This window comes from Pinus tabuliformis, chromosome 8 (genome assembly GCF_031772625.1).
Source record: "Pinus tabuliformis cultivar Carrire ecotype Pingquan chromosome 8, CPIR1, whole genome shotgun sequence".
In the NCBI taxonomy this organism is placed as follows: domain Eukaryota; kingdom Viridiplantae; phylum Streptophyta; class Pinopsida; order Pinales; family Pinaceae; genus Pinus; species Pinus tabuliformis.
Window position 1 is genome coordinate 725,728,967 of NC_142294.1, and position 20,094 is coordinate 725,749,060.

The window sequence follows — 20,094 nt, forward strand, 5'->3', positions numbered from 1 at the left end:
GCTTTTCATTTGTCTTCTGTGTTTCTTTGCTTTGCGCCCTAAGCATTTCATTTTCTCTTTTAATAACCTTTTCCAACATGTTAGCTTCCATGAGCTCTTCTTTCAATTCTTCAATTTGTTTTTCTAACTTCTTCTGTCTTTTGGTGGGAGGTGGTGAACATTTTTCTTGTTTGTTATGGCTTTCCACCTCTATGTCAACTTCTGGTGCTGGTGGTGAATGATCACCACTTTCAACATCCATTTGTGCAGGGGCATGAGATTCAAATTGGTCTTCTTGCAGCTGAGTTTTTGGTGTCCTCCTTGTTCTTCGGGAGTAGGTGGTAAAAATTTTGTCTTTCTCAGCCCTCTTGGCATCCTCTTTTTGCATGTTCCTGGTCCTTATGCTGCCCACAGGTTGAGGTGCTCTGCTGGCCTTGGACACTGGAATTTCCTCATCTATGTCCTTCATAAACCCAGAATCTTCTTGCACTTCTTCTCTTTCCTCCTCATCTCTGATTTGGTTGACAGCTAGGAATTCTTTCCATGGCTTCCCTCGCTTCTGCAACTCATCTTCAATGAGGATTTTAATCAGGCCAAAATGGTACAGGATTTTTTCCTCATTCCCTTTTTGTTTCTGGATAGTTTTGGCCATCTTTGTTAAACTTTGCAGCAGAAAATATGGCACACTGATTAACATTGTTTCTTTAAATGGAGGAGTATCTTGATGTGGTATAGATAAACAATGTTGTATCTACCTTCACAGGTTATAAACTTCTGAAGAATGTAAACCATTTCATCCCAAGGATGAACTAACCAGCTTCTTGGAACTCCCTTCTTCCAGTTTACTGAGGAAACTCTAGATCTGGACATGAACTGTGTCCATGATTTCTCCTTGAATTGCTTGGTTTTGAAGTACTTCTCTCCTTCAGGACTAATTCCAATTGCCTGAGCTATAGTATCCTCTGAGATTCTGAAGGAGAAGTTGCCTATTAGGGCCATTTCTCCATTAAAGGTAAAGGCAAATTGTTTTGTGACTTCTTCATTACTCCCATGGAATTTTTCCAGAAAAGGTAGCCACTGTGTTTCTCTAAGAATCTCAATACAGTCCTCATGGTATTGTGAGCTATCGAATGTACTGGGTTCGACCCTATTAGTCATGGTGATGGCAGAGGGTTGTGCCTCTAACCCTTCTTTGTCTATACCCTTAATATTTTAACACAGAAATGTCAAGTTGGTTACCTGGCATATATCGCTTCCTTCAGTCTTCAATTATGGTGCTTGGCTGGTCGATGTGACTGTGGTGGGAGTTAGAGATAGAATGGTGATGCTTCCCTTTTCGGCGCTCACCGGTTTCACTGTGTAAACCAACCCCAAACAGTGATACTCTCCTCGGCGCTCCTTGTTCAGATTTTCACTTTGTAACCCCACTCAAATGATAACAATCTCCTCGGCGTTCCTTGCTTCACTCTTTCACTTTGTAAGTTATGGGAACCGAGGGTGGAAAGGATGTGAAATAACTTGTACTCGCCTTACAATGTAATCATTCATTTAAAAACAGAGTGTTGTACGCTTGTATGCATGTTAGCATAAGAACGCTGAGAGCGTACCCATAGTGCTGAGCTATAATGCTGGGTGGCGAGGTTATGATTCGGGTGTGTGTGGTGTAAAACATATAGGCCGCTTGTTATGATTTGACTGTATGGGGTGAAGAATATATATATATAGGCCGCTTCTATCTCATCCTTTGTATTTCTTTTTTAAAACAAACACACAGCTCACCACGTGCCCTTTTCAATTATACTCGGTCATGTAGAGAATGTTGGTATGCCTGTAGGGTATATGACATGGTGAATGTGTTGGTGATGGGTTTTAGGGATAGGTTGATGTAGGGGAATGATGAAAATTGGTGGGATAAGGGTGATAAGTGGATGTATGAAGGTGTCCTTGAAATCAATTACAACAGCTTATAGTCACCAAAATTACATTAAAAACTAATCTAGGAAATTAAATGCCCAAGAACATAATACATTACCCTTTTGTTGATCATTTGACATGCTGAGTTGCTAATCCTTTTGACTGTTTTTTTTGACAGGTCCTCTGAGGCAGGTTGAATACACAGGTCCTTTGAGAAAAGTTTTGAAGATGTAATAGGTCCCTTTGAAAAATTGGAATGTACAGGTCCCTTTTTGAAGACTGAAAATGTAATCGGTCCCTTGGAAAACTGAAGATGCAATAGGTCCCTTAAGAAAATTTGAAGATACAGGTCCCTTGGAAAAACTGAAGATGTTCATGCAGCTCTTTGTATTGTTACAGGTTCACTGAGCTTGCAATTTGCTGGAAGTCTTGGTGCCCAAATCCTTGTAAAAGCTTGGTGGAAGTCTGTTGAAGTAGCCTTTGATGTCAAGAATTTTTTTAACAGGTCCCAACTGAATGTTTTAAACAGGTCCCTTTACTGCTGGTTGGAATGTCTCAAACAGGTGTCAATTGCTTTAACAGGTCCCTTCTGAATATCTTAAACAGGTCCCATTGCTGCTGGTGTTAATAGCATAGATGTCTTGAACAGAACAGGTCCCCCTGCAAAATATTTATAACCAGGTCCCTCTGAAAATCATGACCGAACAGCTTATTTGTTAAAGTCTGGAATGTTGGTAACAAGCTGCTGTTGGAAATTTACAGTGAAATATAGAATAAGAAATCTGAACAATTTACAAGGGAGAGATAAAAGTAACAGAACAGATGTCTCCCTCTCCCCGACTGAAAGTTTGACTTGTCCTCAAGTCATGATGCAACTGAGAAATGAAACAATGAACAACAGAAATAGAATTCATACCCGCCAATAAATTGGTTTTCAGGTAGGAATTCGGGGTTAGATTGTGCCAGATACTGGTTTTCACATCTAACCCATTATTATTATTTTTTAGTTTTTGTTTTATTTTTTTATTTATTTTTATTATTATTATTATTATTTTTTTTGTATTTTTCTTCTTGATTTTGAAATTGAAAGGAAATAAAACTAAGGCAGTGATACTGCAGCTGAGGGCTGCAGTACCTCAACCTCTTCTTGCTGAGATAGTGTATGCAAAAAATCTTGCTTGCTGATGGGCTTGTTGTACAGCTTCAGGCGATGACCATTGACTGTGAAAGAATGACCTTTGCCATCAATAGTTTGGAGTTTTACTGAACCATTGTCATAAGCCTGAACAATTTCATAAGGGCCCATCCAATGGGTGGTGAACTTAGCTTTATGATCCTTGAATTTTGAATCAAAAAGCAGAGCCCAGTCACCTTCCTTGAAGTGCTTCTTCTTAATGTGTGAATCATGCCATTGCTTCCTGTGCTTTTGCATGAGGGTGGTGGTTTGTTCTGCTTGCTACCTCATCTCATCCAGCTGGTTCAACTGCTGGATTCTCTCTTTTTGTGCTTGATCCAAATCAATTAGTAAATCTGCAGCTAATTTAAAAGTGTGAATTTGGAATTCAATAGGAAGCATGACATCCTTACCGTACACCAATTGGTATGGTGTAAATCCGGTGGTATCTTTCCAAGTAATCCGGTAAGCCCAGAGTGCCTCCTTGAGCTTTTCTTCCCAGTTTTTGCGGTTCATTGCAACAGTTTTGGTAATGATCCCCTCCAAAGTCTTGTTGGTGGATTCCACCTGCCCATTGGCCTGTGGATGGTAGGGGGTACTTTTCCTATGCTTTATTTGGTACTTGTCTGTGATGTCCTTCATGAGCTTTGAGGTGAATTGGGTACCTTGATCAGTGACAATTTCTCTTGGCGCTCCATACCTCACAAAGATCTCCTCAAAAAGGAAATTGACTACTGTGTGTTCGGTTTCTCTTACCAGTGCTTTTGCTTCTGCCCACTTTGTGACATAATCAGTACATACTAAGATGTACTTCTTACCATTAGAGGTTGGGTTGATAGGTCCTATGAAGTCCAAAGCCCACTTATCAAATGGTTCCAAGTGAACTTGGGGCTGAAGGGGCATCTGATCGGTAGATGTGGGTCTGCCCATCCTTTGGCAGCTGTCACAACTCTTTACATACTTCTTGGCATCCTTGAAAATGGATGGCCAATAGTATCCAAGAGTAAGAACTTTGAAGGCTGTCCGCTTCGCTGCAAAATGCCCACCACACGGTTCATCATGGCAAGATTTTAAAATGTCAATTACCTCATCATTTCTTACACATCTCCTAATGATCATATCAAAACCAGTGTAAAAGAGATCGCCATTGAGCCATGAATATCTAACACTTTGTTTGATCAGTCTTTTCCTTTCCTTTGCAGTGAAATGTGGAGGTGTCCTACCTGTAGACAAGTAATTAGCTAAATCAGCAAACCAAGGAGTTACTATGGAAATTGCAAATAAGTGCTCATCCGGAAAAGAATCCTCAACAGGAACAATCTCACCTGGATTTTGCAGTCTAGATAGGAAATCTGCCACCTGGTTTTCTTTGCCTGGTCTATCTAACACTATGATGTTAAATTCCTGTAAAAATAGTAACCATCTGGTAACTCTGCCACTAGTTATTGGTTTATTCATGAGATGTCGAATGGCAGAGTGATCAGTATGTACAAAGACTTCATAACCAGTAATGTAATGGCGAAATTTATTCGCAGCATAAATGATGGCAAGTGTTTCCTTCTCTGTAACTGTATAGTTTAGCTCGGCAGGTGTGAGATTTTTACTAATGAAATAAATTGCATATGTACAAGATTCTTCTTTTTGGCCTAAGCATGCACCTATGGCAGTGTCAGATGCATCGGTAAAAATATGAAATGGTAAGCTCCAATTAGGCCCTCTCAGGACTGGTGCAGTAGATAGTTTCTTCTTGAGTTGTTCAAATGCATGTTGGCAGTTCTCAGTCCAATTGAAAAATACATCTTTGGCTAGAAGTTTAAACAAAGGTAAGGCTATCTTACTAAAATTTTCAATGAATCTGCGGTAATAGCTAGCATACCCAAGAAAACTTCTTACCACTCTCTGGTTCTGTGGAATAGGCAAATCGGTAATAATCTGTATCTTGGCTGGGTCAACCTGGATGCCTTGAAAAGAGATATAATGGCCCAACACTATCCCTTCATTTAGCATCATGAAACACTTTTCGTTGCTGAGGGACAGGTTAGCTTCAATACACCTTTTCAAAACTCTCTCTAGATTTTCTAATGCATGTTCAAAAGAGTTGCCATATACTGAAAAATCATCCATATACACTTCAACACAATCATGAATCAAATCAGCAAAGATAGCTAACACAGCTCGCTGAAATGTAGCTAGAGTCCAAATGGCAAAACATTGTAGGCATAGGTGCCCCAAGGACAGGTGAAGGTGGTTTTGTCCTGGTCTTCAGAGGCAATCCGGATCTGGTTGTAGCCACTGAAACCGTCAAGAAAGGAAAATGATGATTTGCCGGCTAGGGTGTCTAACACTTGGTCGATGAATGGCAGTGGGAAGTAGTCTTTGAGAGTGGCTTTGTTCAACTGTCTGTAATCAACACAGATACACCACTTTCCATTCTTCTTAGGCACAATAACCAATGGGGATACCCACTGACTGTCAGAAATAGGATATATAAAGTTGACTCTCAAAAGTTTTTGCAACTCCTCTCTGACAATGTCTTGGAGCATGGGGTTCATTCTTCTTTGTGGTTGCCTCACCGGTTTAATGGTGCTATCAGTGTAAATGTGGTGAGTGCATGTGTCGGGGTGAATCCCATGCATGTCAGTGTAATCCCAAGCAAAGGCTTTTTGGTACTTCGTCAAGAGCCTAATCAATTTTTCTTGTTGAGATGAGTCTAGGTGGTTGCCTATGTTCAAAGTTTTGCCTGGACTGATCTCTATGACTTGACTCTGTGTATTGGTGATGGATTGAACTGGAAAGATGTCATGAAATGTAGATTGCAAGGAGTGGATAGTGCATGTTTCTTGAAAGTTTTGAGCTAGAAGTACATCTGCAACATTATATTGTTCATTTCTCAAATTTTCAGATATATCAGGTTGTGAAAGAAATAATTCTACCAAATCAGTATTGTCTTCGTGGAAATCATAGATCTGGTCAATGCTAAAAACATATTGTACCTCCTCTTTGTCATTAAATTTGTCATCAAGCCACAAGTTATGTGTTACTGCAGGTGATTGTGCCGATGGATAGAGGGTGAGTTGTTTCCTTTCGGTCCCTCTAGAGATAATCATGTTACCTGATCAGCATCCAATAAATGCATCAGCAGTCGCTAACCACGGTCTACCTAGAATGATAGGATGTCCTCCTAGATTGGATTTGGGTTGAAGGACTAGGAAATCCACCGGATACTCCCAAGAGTCCAGTGAGACGATGATATCTTCCAAAATCCCCTCAGGAATGACTTTGGACCTATCAGCTAGTTCAAGAACAATTGTGGTATGTTGCAAATTCATGAGTTGGAGTGTTCTCATAGTTTCAAGGGTCATGACATTGATTGCAGCTCTAAGATCTATCAAAGTGTTTGGGATCCGTATGTTGTTAATGATGGTGGTCACTTTTGGAATGCCTGGATCAACATACTTCTCCATGGAGATGGTATTGGTCATAAGGCCTGCTAAATTTCCTAAAACATGAATGGTCTGAGGATCAATCCTCTTTCTAGCAGGTTTCTTGAGACACATGTCTTTGATGGCTTTGGTGTAAATAGGAATGTCCTTTATAGCTTGCAGCAAAGGGATTTTTATGTAGACATTTTTAAGTTCATCCAAGACATCAAATTGTGGTGGAGGCAATGGTGGTTTTACTTGGACCAAACGGTCTGGAAAAGGTGGTTGCAGTGATTGCATCTGTTTGTCTTTGGTTTCACTGCTTGGTTTTGTTTGAGTTGTCATTTCATTTTCTTTTTCTAAGTTTTCTTCTTGCTGATCTGTTATTGGAGAATCCTTTTGGAGCACCCTACCAGACCTCAGATTAATGTTTTGTAAAGGCAGTGTGGAGTAGGAAGTTCCTTCCTCTACATTATAAGCTGGCCTCTCTGCTCTATTGTTCGGATTTGGGACAGTTTGAGCAGGTATTTGTGTGGGTCTGGGAGGTTGTGGATTAGTTGGAAATTGAAGTTGTGGTACATTTATTTGTGGAGGAGCAGGCATAGTTTGTTGAGAAGGTTGGGGCTGATAAACAATTGGCTGAGGGTGTTGCTGATATGGCTGTGAATGTGATGGATATGGCTGTTGGTACTGCTGATATGGCTGTGAGTAAGGTGGGTATGATTGAGGATACTGATGGTAGGATTGGGAATACTGTTGAGACGGTCTCCATTGATTTTGTGATTGGGTTCCATGCTGCCATGGCACAGGTATATTCCATGAGTTTTGTGCATACATCTGATCATTCATAGGAAATTGCATATTTTGATTAGGAAACATACCTTGGGGTGCTTGCCTTGGCTGCCATGGTCACTTTGCACCCATGTAGTACACGTTCTCCATCTCTGTGTTGGCTGCCATGTTACAGTTCTGCACAATTTTAACTTTAGGACAGTTAAACATATCATGATGCTCAGTACAGAAAGCACATACTTGGATATTCTCTAGAGGACAGTCTTTTAATGCATGCTTCTTGCGACACTTGGGGCAGAAAATAGCCATGATATTGTCTTCCTCCTCCTGTTTCTTTTTGGCTTTTAAGATATCAATTTGGTTTCCTAGAGTACTCAACAAATCTGTTTTGAACTCTTCTAAAAGATTACCAATTTCAGCCCGGGTGACACTAGCAGAGGCAGTTTTTGTGACCCTAGATGACAAGGTTCTCTTTCCCATTTTGGCTTTACTTCTTGAATATTTTTCACACAGTTCAGCTATTTCTTCAAAGGGTGAGGCAGAGATATCACCTTTGCCCATTAAGTTGAGATCATCCATGTATTCTTCCCGGATACCTTTCAAAAATATTGTGCGGACTAGATCAGGAGGCATTGTTCGGTGTTTAGATTTTTGCAAGTTATAGACAAACCGTTCTAGATATTCTTCTAAGGTTTCATCCTCCTGCTGACTCATTCTAAAGATGTCATCTTTAGAGTCTTTGGATCTGCAATAAGGCTGATATTTCCTCAGAAATATTCTCCTCATGCCATCCCAATCCACTATGGCATGCTCACCTAGCCCCATAAACCATTTCAAGGCTGCTGCCTTTAATGTGGCTGGAAACAATCTCAGTCTGTGAGCATCATCAGTATAGCCATAGGTTCAACACACAATGTCGAACTCGAATAAGAATGAGTCCGGATCCTCTGAAGCCATACCATAGAAATTGGGTAGCACGGATGGGGGTATATTTTTCATTTTGATCTCCTCATCCTCCTGTGGTTCTTGTATAGGGAATTTAAAAGTGGATTCCTCCTCCTCTTGATGGGGAACTAATCCAGATCCCTCCTCAGCCATTCTAATTGGTCTCTTAGTGTCTCTTGGTGGAAAAGAGGGAAAGGAAGATTGTTTGGTAATGGTGCTACTTTTCCCTTGTGTAGAAGATTTAGGAAAGGGTTGCTGCTGTGATTTATGTGCAAACAGAGTTTCCCTCTCAGCAAGAGTAATGTGTTGTCCTGAATAAAATTTCTCAGCTATTGTTTGAATATCCTCCTCAGTTGGTGTTGTATTCCCTGGAGAGTCTGCTCCTGATGATGATGGGTTAGTGTTGAGATGGTGGGGGGTTCTTACAAATCTCCCTTGATTGTCTCTAAGTCTAGGCATAAATGAACATGATTTCTAACTATGTTTTTGGTTGTTTTTGTGTATTGAAATGTTTTTTTTTGTTTGAATCCTTTACGTACGCCTCCCCGTCAACGGCGCCAAAATGTAGTGGTTCCAGCTAGGGTACTAGACTGGACTCTATATTTAATATCGACCGAGGTGCGTAAGCTTAGAGGCGTGGTCTAAAATATATAGACATAAAGAATTACCGACCAGGTGATTATGAGGTAGGTTACAAGGCTTCTTTACGGAAGACCGGGATTTGCAGCCTATCATTCACACACCTAGATTACCCTATTGATATACTTGATTACAATGCTGGTTATGAGATGTATCTATCAAATCAAATCATGAATCTAAGTACTGTGTATGACTGTGTCAATGATTCTAACCTCCTTACAGAGGTATCACTCAGAAAACCCTTGCTTGGTAAACACACGCAACATGCAAGATATTTACACTATTAAACTATATAAAGAGAACATAAATGGACTGTGAAATGAAGCAGAGTTTATGATTATGCATCTATAAGTCACACAGGGACCGAATCCCTTACAAGACTCCCTTCCAGATCCTAGTGCTGACCATTCAACATAACCATAAACCGTTCATAAACGCACACCATATCTATGTAATGAAATTCAAAGGCTGTAGGAATCGAAAGCTTATATAAATGTTATGCAACCCGTATGCTATGTAAATCAACAGCTATGTAAATCGAAACTGTGATGCAAACCATGTGATATAGAAATCGAATCGAATATAAACGTTGTGCAACATATAAGAACTGAAATGTAACAAAACGAATGGACAGTATACCAATCGAAGAACGCAGGGCCCGTCCGCGTCCTAAGGATATACTGGCTATCACCGTTCAGCAATCAAACCAATGCAAAAGGTATACACACTTCGTGACTGTAAATATGTCTTTGTATTAAAACTAAAACTATGTTCTGAGAAAAACGATTCAACGATTAACCTTCAAACATTGAACTAATTGTATTTACATATGCGTACGCACAGCCATGTCATCGATACAATGAATGTACATAGTGTTGTTGCCGCTTTTATTACATAGCCTTTTCAAAATGTTTCCATGCTATATGTTTCAAAAAGAACAAAAAATCAAAAATGAAAAATAGAACGATGTTGTTGCTGCTTTTATTTGCCAGAGTACCCTGCTTTGACTTAAGTTGACCGCATGCATAGGAGGCTCGATTTGGCTGGGAGATAGGTGTTTGTCCATGCTTGGACATTCTGCTTTTCACCCATGCCTTTCGTTCTAGCTCTTCTGCTGCGCCACATGTCAAACGGTAAGCTCATTACAGGATGTGGGTACTTCCTGTAACCATGTCATCAAAAACCTCTAATTCTGGAACATAAAACCCCTAAATTAATTTCTATGCAATTTAATAACTATAAAACGATTAATAATCAATATTCAAGGGTTTTGAGGAATATATGATGAAAATGTATGGATAAATGATATGTTTTTGGGAAGGAAAAAGGGTCTTAGGATGATACCAACACATTTGGAAAGACATTGTTCCATCCTTTAGCATCATCGAGAAGGGTATTAGATGGAAAAAAGGAAATGAAAGACAACTCCTCCTATTAAAGGATATGTGGATAAACTGCAAAACACACACACATCAGCTCCTCTAATGCAAAGATTAAATTAACAAGGATACTACTACTTATCGCAAGTATCATCTACAGTCGGTATCAAAGCCCCCTAGACTTGGTGCTCCCCAAAAGATCTAAACTTGGAGAGAGTTTTGGCTACAAAATGGTAGGCTTATACCAATTCTCTTCAACATATACTAGTATATTAATAAAATGGAAAATATACCATCTATAGAAAACAACACTACATCTCTTGAAATGACAATATTGTCATATGTTGTAAGATTTCTCATTTGGAATCACAACTAAGAGGGCCTTAAATAAAGAGTAACAAAATGTTGTTTTACCAAATCCTGACATTTTTGCCTAGAAATAGATAAAGAAAATGATCCTAATTTGAAATTATATATAGCTTAGTAACACTTAAAAAAAATAGGTTTCTATAGAGTTGGTTAAAATATAAATTTTCATGAAGTCAAAGATGATGCTAGGAAATTATAGAGTTCGCGTTCTCTCTTGTGATCCAAACAAATGTTGAATTTTCAAAGTAAATATTACTAGGGGACTTAGAATCTAGATGATTTTGTCCTTTGAGAAGTAGCGTTAGGAGAATACCAAATTGAAATTGAGTTGTTCAATCAACCATCAAAGTCTAACTAATCATGATATCAACCATGCCCTGTCAATAAAATTACACAAAAGGGCACGAGAAACATATAATATTTCTTCTATGAGGATTATTAACTCGGTAATTCATGCCAAATTTGCAAACACATATCCTCATGGTCTCTATGGATAGGATCCCCATCGTGCAACATCACATTATTGTAAGTTCAGTTTCTACATTTCCTCTACAATGATAACAAACCATCCCATAATCAAAACCCACACCAAAAGTTATTTTTTTGTATGAATCAACACACTAAAGTTGTTTAAAGCCACTAATATCCACCAAAACCTAATGAAAATTTCTTTAATTTGTAAATCATTCGATGATCAAAAATCCAATTTGCAAGTTAATTCCCCATATGATTCAACCTCACAAATGAAACGATAACTTAAAATCATTGCTATAAACTAATCCCAATGAAAATTCTTAGTATTCACAATTCATCCCATAATAAATCAACCCCATATGAAAGTTAATAAAAAAACACACATTTTACTAAACCCAAATCAGGATGATTCTTTAAACCCATATATCTTCATATAATTTACTAAAAATACCATAATAAAAATCCGACCCATGAGTTTCCCATAATGAATCAACCCCAAAGAAAAATAATTTCCCTCTGATGGCTCTTAGTATTGTAGCAAGATAGTTGCAACCCTAATAGCCTCCTTTAATTATCAACTTGGTGTCTGTATATACTTAAGAGGGGAAGATACTTTATGTGTAGCAAACACCTTCCTCTTCCTAGTATGACTCCCTTTTATGCAGGTGAAAGAAGGCAATGAAACACTCAAGTGAACAATGAATTAGTCAAGCCACTAGCCTTAAGATTACAAAAAGAAAATCACAACGAAGCAAATCTAATCTATCTTGCTGGAAAGGATATGTCAATAAAGTAAATTTAGTCTAATTTGCAAAAATTGAAAGCCCTAAATTACTCTTGTAGGAAATAAATCACACTTTTCTTAATGTAAATTGCAGGAAATGAAATATAGACTAGTTGCAGAAATCAACATTCAAAAAGGAAGTAATGTAGAAGGTAAATGGTGACCTACCGAAGCCTCAAATCAACCAAAGTGGTCTTAGAGAATCCATGGGATATTCTAAGACATAAACCTTCTTTTACCATGAATTTGAAGTGAATATGGGCAAGGAAGAATCTCAAAAATAGACTGCTATAGGAAACTCTATACAAGAAACTTCTAGCAAGATTTTTTGTCGAGTTAACCTACCAAATGCCTAAGATAATCAAGTGAAAATGCTAAGGGGTCAATTTTTTAATTAATTTTAAAATTTTTATAATTTAATCCAAGTGAAATCAACTCAAAAGAGCTTCATTAACACATGCTAACATTCAACAGAAATTTACTACTAAAACTAGGAATTTTATAACAGCGAACTAGTAAGCTAATCTAAGTAACGAAATGCCTATTCTAATCAAGTGCAAATTTTGTGGGGTCAATTTTGTAATTAATTTTCATTTTATCAAACTTCAATATAAGTGGAATCAACTTGAAATATCTTCATTAACACATGCTAAAATTCAGCATAAATTGACGACTACAACCAACAATTTCATAACAGTGAACTAGTAAGCTAAACCAAGTAACCAATGATGAAAATGACTTTACTAAGATATGCTAATAATGCATCACACTATTGATTATGTAAATAACCTAAAAATAAATTCATCTCAATTATTTACTTAATCTAACCTACAACAAATGAAGCATGAACCACTAAGGAACACTAAGTGTAGAAATGGGAAATGTAGATAAAGAAGAAAATGCTAAAAAGAAGATAAAAGAAATGGTGCAGCAAGGCTCTAAGGCTCCTGGGATAGCCTAAGGGTCCTCAGACTCCTATGAAGGAAACCAAGCCTTAGGAGATGAAAATGAGATTATCTTTCATTATTGGAAACAATTCAACTACATCATTGTTGGAAATGAAAGTAGAACTGTTGAATAACAAGTGTTCTTCTAAAAAGTACCAAAAAATTCTCTCCGCTAGAGGCTAATTTGAATTAGTACTTATAAAATTTGATGGGGGAAAAGGAGGAGGAAAGGATGGCTCTGACGTGGCTGCAGGATGGCAGGAGGCGCGCACGCATCGCCGAACTAGCAAAAGATTAGGGTAAAATATTTTTACTGCAGCTAACCGCGGCATTTGCTGCATCTGTTTCAACCCTCCCGACCTGTCGCCATTCGGCTCTAGCACTCGCGGTCAACTGTCTCTTCGGTGGTCTCGGTGGCGGTTCCCAACATTATGGACAGTATGGATTTCGAGGAGGAGGTAGACTACTCCCAAGACCCATATTACGGGTAGTCTATCTTCCGTAGCCCTAACCCTAATCACACCAGCTCTGAACTGCTACCGCTCTCGGTTCTGGTTTACCCTCCCTCTGCGCCGGTTGTCACTCTTCCTAGTTATTCCTCACCCCCATTACAATTTGGCTCACTCTCCCTTGAATCTTCGGGCCTTGACTGCCCTCCGCTATCCCCCGGGACCCTAAATTTGCTCACGACTGTTTCACCTCCATCGCCAACATTCGATCTGATCCCTTCGATCATTCCCCCGCCTCCATCTTGTACTGATCCCAAAATTCCGCCAAACCCTAGCTCCCTCCCCTCAGGCAGCTTCGAAACGCCTGTGATTAGGGTCAAAGCAGCGACACCGCAGGTGCAAGAAGGCACAAATCCGCTGCAAGGACACCCATCGGCTCCACGAACTGAGAAGAGAAAAGTCAAGTGTGTGAAATTTACCTCAAAGGACCTCACTATCATATTTGGAGAGCACATTCCGATGGGAGAGGTAGTTTACAAGGCCAATACGGTACTGGTTGGGCATGTCAAAGGAAGGGCATACTCAGCGGCAAGATTAACAAGCTGGGTAAAGGAAATCTGGGGCAGCACTCTTCAAGAGCTACCAGAGGTTCAAAATCTAGTACGGGGATGGTTCGTACTGCATTTCTCCAAGGTGGACTACATAGAGCTAGTTCTTGTGAAATATTGGCACATAGAGATGGCGTCAGTCCTTCTCAAACGTTGGAATCCTTTATTTGATCCAGAACGGGAGCAAATAGGTGTCGGCCCCATTTGGGTTCGATTACCAGGGTTACCTCTATAGTATTGGTCTGAAGCAGTCTTTGTAAGGATTGGGAACGCCCTTGGAACATATCTGGATTACGACAAGACCTATGTGCAGTCCAAGAATAGATCGATGGCTAGAATTCTGGTTTATTTAGATACGAGGGAGGGACTGGAAGAGAAAATTACTCTTAAATGGCGGCATTACACCAGAGTCCAGATCCTGGACTATGAGGGGGTTCCTTTTCGATGTAGGAGGTGCCACAAGGTAGGGCATATCTACAAGGATTGTCCTCTGCTCATGAAATCAGCTGACCCCCATAGTTCACCAACTCCTCAAAAGGGCAAAGCAACAGCTAATCAGGCCAGCACCCTGGTATCGGCTCACAAAGCACATAATCGAGGCGAGCCCTCCAAATCAGCGGATGAGCAATTTAGAACGCCATCGCCTCCACTGACTCGTGCTAGAGCTGTTGCTGCTGCAGAGGCCGCAAGAAAAGCGGGTACATCTCTCTCTTCTCCCCCTATCTCTAATATTACTTCTGTCACATTTGCTTGTTGTGCATCATTAGATTCGTTAACCACATTGTATATGTCACCTACTATTTCCTATGAGATCGCCTCGCCTCCGCCCCTCATATCCACCACCTCCCCATCCCTTCCCTCCCCCCCTCCCTCCCCCCTGCCATCGGTTATGCACCACCCTGCTTTGCCCCACACATACAACCTTCGTTCCTGCTTCATCCCGGACATCAACCACTAGACTGGCCTAGGTCTTACCTTCCCTGGGCCGATCATACAAACGACTCGGGGCCGTAAATCTAATCTCTCAAAAGCTATTCTGAAGGTTGGGGCAGAAGTAGTCTCTGGCAAACAATCCACTCTGAAAGGGGTTCTTAGAGCAATGAACACCCTTGGGAGGGTTCCACCATGAAATGCCTCTCTTTCAATTGCAGAGGCATGGCTAGTGCCTCCAAAAAACTAGCCCTGCGGAGGTTATTCGATATTGAACCTGTGGATATTATCATGCTGCAAGAAACCCTGGGAATCGCTGAGTCCATTAATCAAGCCCTTGCAGCCATTAAACCTGGTTGGCAATTCCTCTCTCTGGATGCGGTGGGTAGATCGGGGGGAATAGCCATCAGATATGATCCTCACTCCATAAATGTATCAGCCTCTTGGGGAGGAGTGGGATTCATTGGATTGGACTTATTCTCGACCGATCTAGGTTTGTCAATCAGAGTTATTAATGTGTATGGTCCCTATCAGCGGAGAGATGAATTTTGGCAGCATTTCCTTAATACTGAAATCACAGCGATTGATCAGGTGATTATAGGGGGTGATCTTAACTTCTCCCTAGGCTTTGGGGAATCTTGGGGATCACAAGCCCAAGTTGACCCTATGTCAAATTTCTTCAGGGACATTCTGGATCAGCACAACCTCACTGATGTCCCCATGATCAAGCCCTTGCCCACTTGGAGAAACCGAAGAGTTGGGGATGCAGCTCTAGCTAGAAGGCTTGATCGCTTCCTTATTAAAGTGCCTTTGCTTCAGCAGCTAAATAGGTACAGACAATGGGTTGGGTCTGGAGGGATATCAAACCACTCACCTATCTATTTGGAAATCCTAGGACCTGAAGCCAAGCCAAAGTCTCCTTTCAAATTTAATCATGTTTGGCTCCAAGATCCGGGATATACCAAGTTGGTCTCGGACTATTGGACATCCCATCCCATCTCTAGTCACAGATCTGCGGCTGAAGGTTTCTGCCACAACCTATCTTAGCTAAAACATTTATCCATCACTTGGGAAAAGGAGAAAAAATTAAAGGACGATCAAACCATAACAGCTATTGAAGCTGAACTGAACGAGCTATTGGATGACAGCAACAAGGGCTTTTCATCTGCAATTGAGAAATCTCATCTAATGAGCTCAAAAAACAGAGAGAAAAGATCCAGAAGGAAAGAGAAGAAACATGGAGACTTAAGAGTAGAGCAATTTGGTTGCAAGCTGGCGATGATAACACAAAGTTTTTTCAGAACTTTGCTAAAGGAAGGAAGATAACTAATACAATATGGGAAATGCCTCTCCCAGACGGAGGTGTGGCTGACACTTTTAAAAAGCTATCTCTTTTAGGCACCTCTCACTTTCAAAATCTATACAAATCTCCACAAGAGGCCAATCTAGCTGATATCATCCAAGTGGCAGGATATTTCCCTAGATTTGTAGGGGAGGAGGAAGCACAAGATCTCAATTCACCTGTATCGCTCGCAAAACTTGAGGGGACTTTAAAGTGGTTCAAAAAAGACAAAAGCCTGGGACCAGATGGGTGGACTATTGAGTTCTATCTGGATTTCTATGATCTTTTGGCACATGACCTTCTCCAGGTTGTGGAGGAATGCCGGACTTTAGGCAAATTGTACAACACCATAAATTCTACCTTCATCGCCCTCATCCCCAAATCAGATTCCCCCTCATCCTTCAATGACTTCCGTCCCATCTCACTCTGCAACTGCCTCTATAAAATTATTTCCAAGATCATTGCAAATTGTATTAGACCTATACTATCTCATCACATCTTACCTGAACAGTTTGCCTTCCTGGAAGACTGTCAGATCCACGAAGCCATTGGCACTGCACAAGAAGCTATTCACTCAATTCGATCCAGGAAACTAAAAGGGATCATCCTCAAGATTGATCTGGCAAAAGCTTTTGACCGGGTTAGCTGGATTTATATCAAAATGCTTCTTATCCACCTAGGATTCCCGCACCTATTCACCACCTGGATCATGGCCTGCATCTCCACGCCAACCTTCAGTATCCTTATTAATGGCTCTGCCTCTCCTTTTTTCCATGCTGAAAGGGGACTCAGACAAGGATGCCCTCTATCCCCCCTCCTCTTCCTGATTATCATGGAAGGTCTCAGTCGGTTAATCAATCATGAAAAGCAAAGTGGCAGATTATTCGGGCTGAAGATCAATGATCAATGCTACCTCACTCATCTCCTTTTCGTGGATGATGTTTTGATATTTCTGGATGGTAGCATTCGTGACTCGATAGCTTTCGATAAGATCCTAGCCATCTTCTCTAGGGCCACTGGTATGCTGGCAAATCATGTGAAATCCACAATCACTCTGGCTCACACTTCCGCATAGGAATCCAACTTTGCAACACAACATTTCCCATATAGCACCCGTCCTCTTGATCAGGGCTTCAAATACTTAGGTTTTTGGATCAAGCCCCTGAGCCAAAAGGTTGCAGATTGGAACTGGTTGGTAATCAAATTAGAGAAAAGAATTACAAACTGATGCCATCGCTTCTTGTCTAGAGCTGGAAGACTAGTGCTCATCAAATCAGTCTTGGAAGCTACCCCGGTATTCTGGATGGCACTGGCATGGATTCCCAGATGTATACTGGCTCGTCTCAAACAAATTTGTTGTATATATCTATGGAATGCTGTCAGGACAAAAGAGTTTTTGCATGGGTAAGCTGGAACAAGATTGCATTGCCCAAGAAATGGGGAGGATGGGGACTCAAAGATCTAACCCTATTTGCACAAGCCTTGGCTGCAAAAATGGGCTGGACCCTCCTTACCAAAAAAAATCTATGGACTATCATCTCTTATCATAAATATATTTGGCCACACCAAATAATGGACTGGATAAGGATGCCGCAATGGAAAAGGACAGGCATATCCTCAGTTTGGAAAGCACTTCTTCACTCTCTCCCTCTCATTCGCAATCACCTGGCATGGAGGATATATGAAGGCACAAAAGTGTGCATTGGCCAGGATCCCTGGACAGGGGGTGGAGGCAGATGCCAACTACCAAGAGAGCTCATCCTATTCTTAAATCAACAAGATATCAGGGTGATTGATCAAATCGCAGATCAGGAAAATACTTCTATATTTGCTCAACCTTCCACCACAATGGCATCATTCTTGGAATAATTATACCACCGCATTGATTGAGTCACACATCCGTATTAAGGATGGACCGGATGAACTCATGTGGTGCATGGCAGAATCCGGAATCTACTCACCAAAGGAAGGTTATTTGAGTCTGCTACAAGACAAAAAACCTGAACACATGCAAAGTTGGTGGCAGATCATATGGAAACTGAAATCCCCTCCCCAAACTAGACTCTTCTTCTGGTGTATTCTCTATAACAAAGTACCTATCAAGGACTCTCTCACTCACAGATCCATTTATGGACCTCATTGGTGCATTATGTGTAAACAAAACACAGAATCGACTGAGCACCTATTCCTAAATTGTGATACAACTAAACATATATGGAGATCTGTAGCTGCTGAGATTCGTTTCACTGGCGAATGGAAAGGAGACAGTATATTAGCAACCTGGGAAGCCTGGAACAGCTCGCACGCAGGATCGAATCTCCCATGTCTACCCTTGATTATCTGCTGGGCTATTTGGCTGGCACGAAACAAAATGACATTTGAGGATAGCATGATCAGGTGGCAGAGCATTACAACAAAAATTGTTTCCTCTTATCTTGAACTACCAGAATATACTCTGCCACGACCGCGCAGACCTCTTGCTCCCGATCCGATCGACCATTCCACTCCATGGGCTTTTTTTGACGGAGCAGCCCAACAACATGGGTGTGGGGGAGGTTTCCTTCTTTACCTCACTGATCATCATTTCTTTAGAGTCAAGCTAAGCTTGGGTGAAGGAATGAATAATTTTGCTGAACTAATCACTCTTCGTCATCTATTACACTTTTCACTTAGCCATGATTGCAGAGATATTCATATTTTTGGAGACTCCAAAACTATTATTAATTGGTTCAACAATATCACAAGATGCCATGCACACACACTTATAAACATTCTGGATGAAGTGAAGCATTTCAAATCACATTTTAACTCCATTATTTGTCATCATATTTACAGGGAACATAACGACAGTGCTGACGGCCTTTCCAAGGAGGCCACGCTCCTGCCAAGAGGACAGTGGATAATTCATGAGCAGAGGGGTACTACACAGTACCAATACTATCATAGACCATACATAGATCAGATATATCATCGGGTGGATGGCACCTAATTTTTTGATGACTTCCGGCTACATATGATGATGTATATATCATAGTTTTATTTATGCACATCACCCTGTGAGGTGTATATATTTCAGAACACAGTTTTATGAACTTATATCTAGTTTCACCCTGCGTGGTGAATTATTGTTTTTTGTTACAGCCATTCACAGGAATGGGATTGTTGATATTCTGGACATACTCCAAAAAGACAAGTAATGCATATGCTGTCAAGCATATACTATATGTAATTTTTCAATATTAATGAAAGATTACGATTTTTCCTTGGGAAAAAAAGTTGATAGGGGAAGAAATATCCTTGAAATGAGGGTTGTTTTACCCTCCAAAATCCCTCAAAAAGTGGATATGATGCCCGACAATAAGAATTTTCTTTAAATGTTGAGTTTTGGCTTCTCCCGTAGAGAGGAACACATCCCTATATATTTTCAATCATTTGATCTTCAAGTCTATTTAATATTCCATAATGTCCTATTTATCTATTATCCAATTTTGGTCCGTCCTATAGCTTGGAACAAGCCCCTAAATTATATAATTTTGTAGATCTTCAGAATTTGCTCAATATTCTCACATTATTATGCAAAATAAATAATAGTACGCACATAATAAGCAAGGAAAATTGAATTCCTAAGGACCCATTAAGACTATGAATTAACTCTATAATGTGTAAGTAAAGGGGTTAAATAAATGTTTTAGGTTCCTAGGAATGACCAAATAGGCCTTATATAATAGCCAATTATGGGGCCCATCACCCTCAGCGAAAATCAAATGAAAATTGATTTAATTAACAAATCATTTGATGATCAAAAGTCAATCCTCAAGTCAACTTCCCCAATGAATTAACTTCACAAATGAAAATTTAACTTAAACTTGCTACCATCAACTAACCCAAATGAAAATTCATATTATTCACAAATCATTTAATGATCAAAATCCAGTCCACAAGTTAAT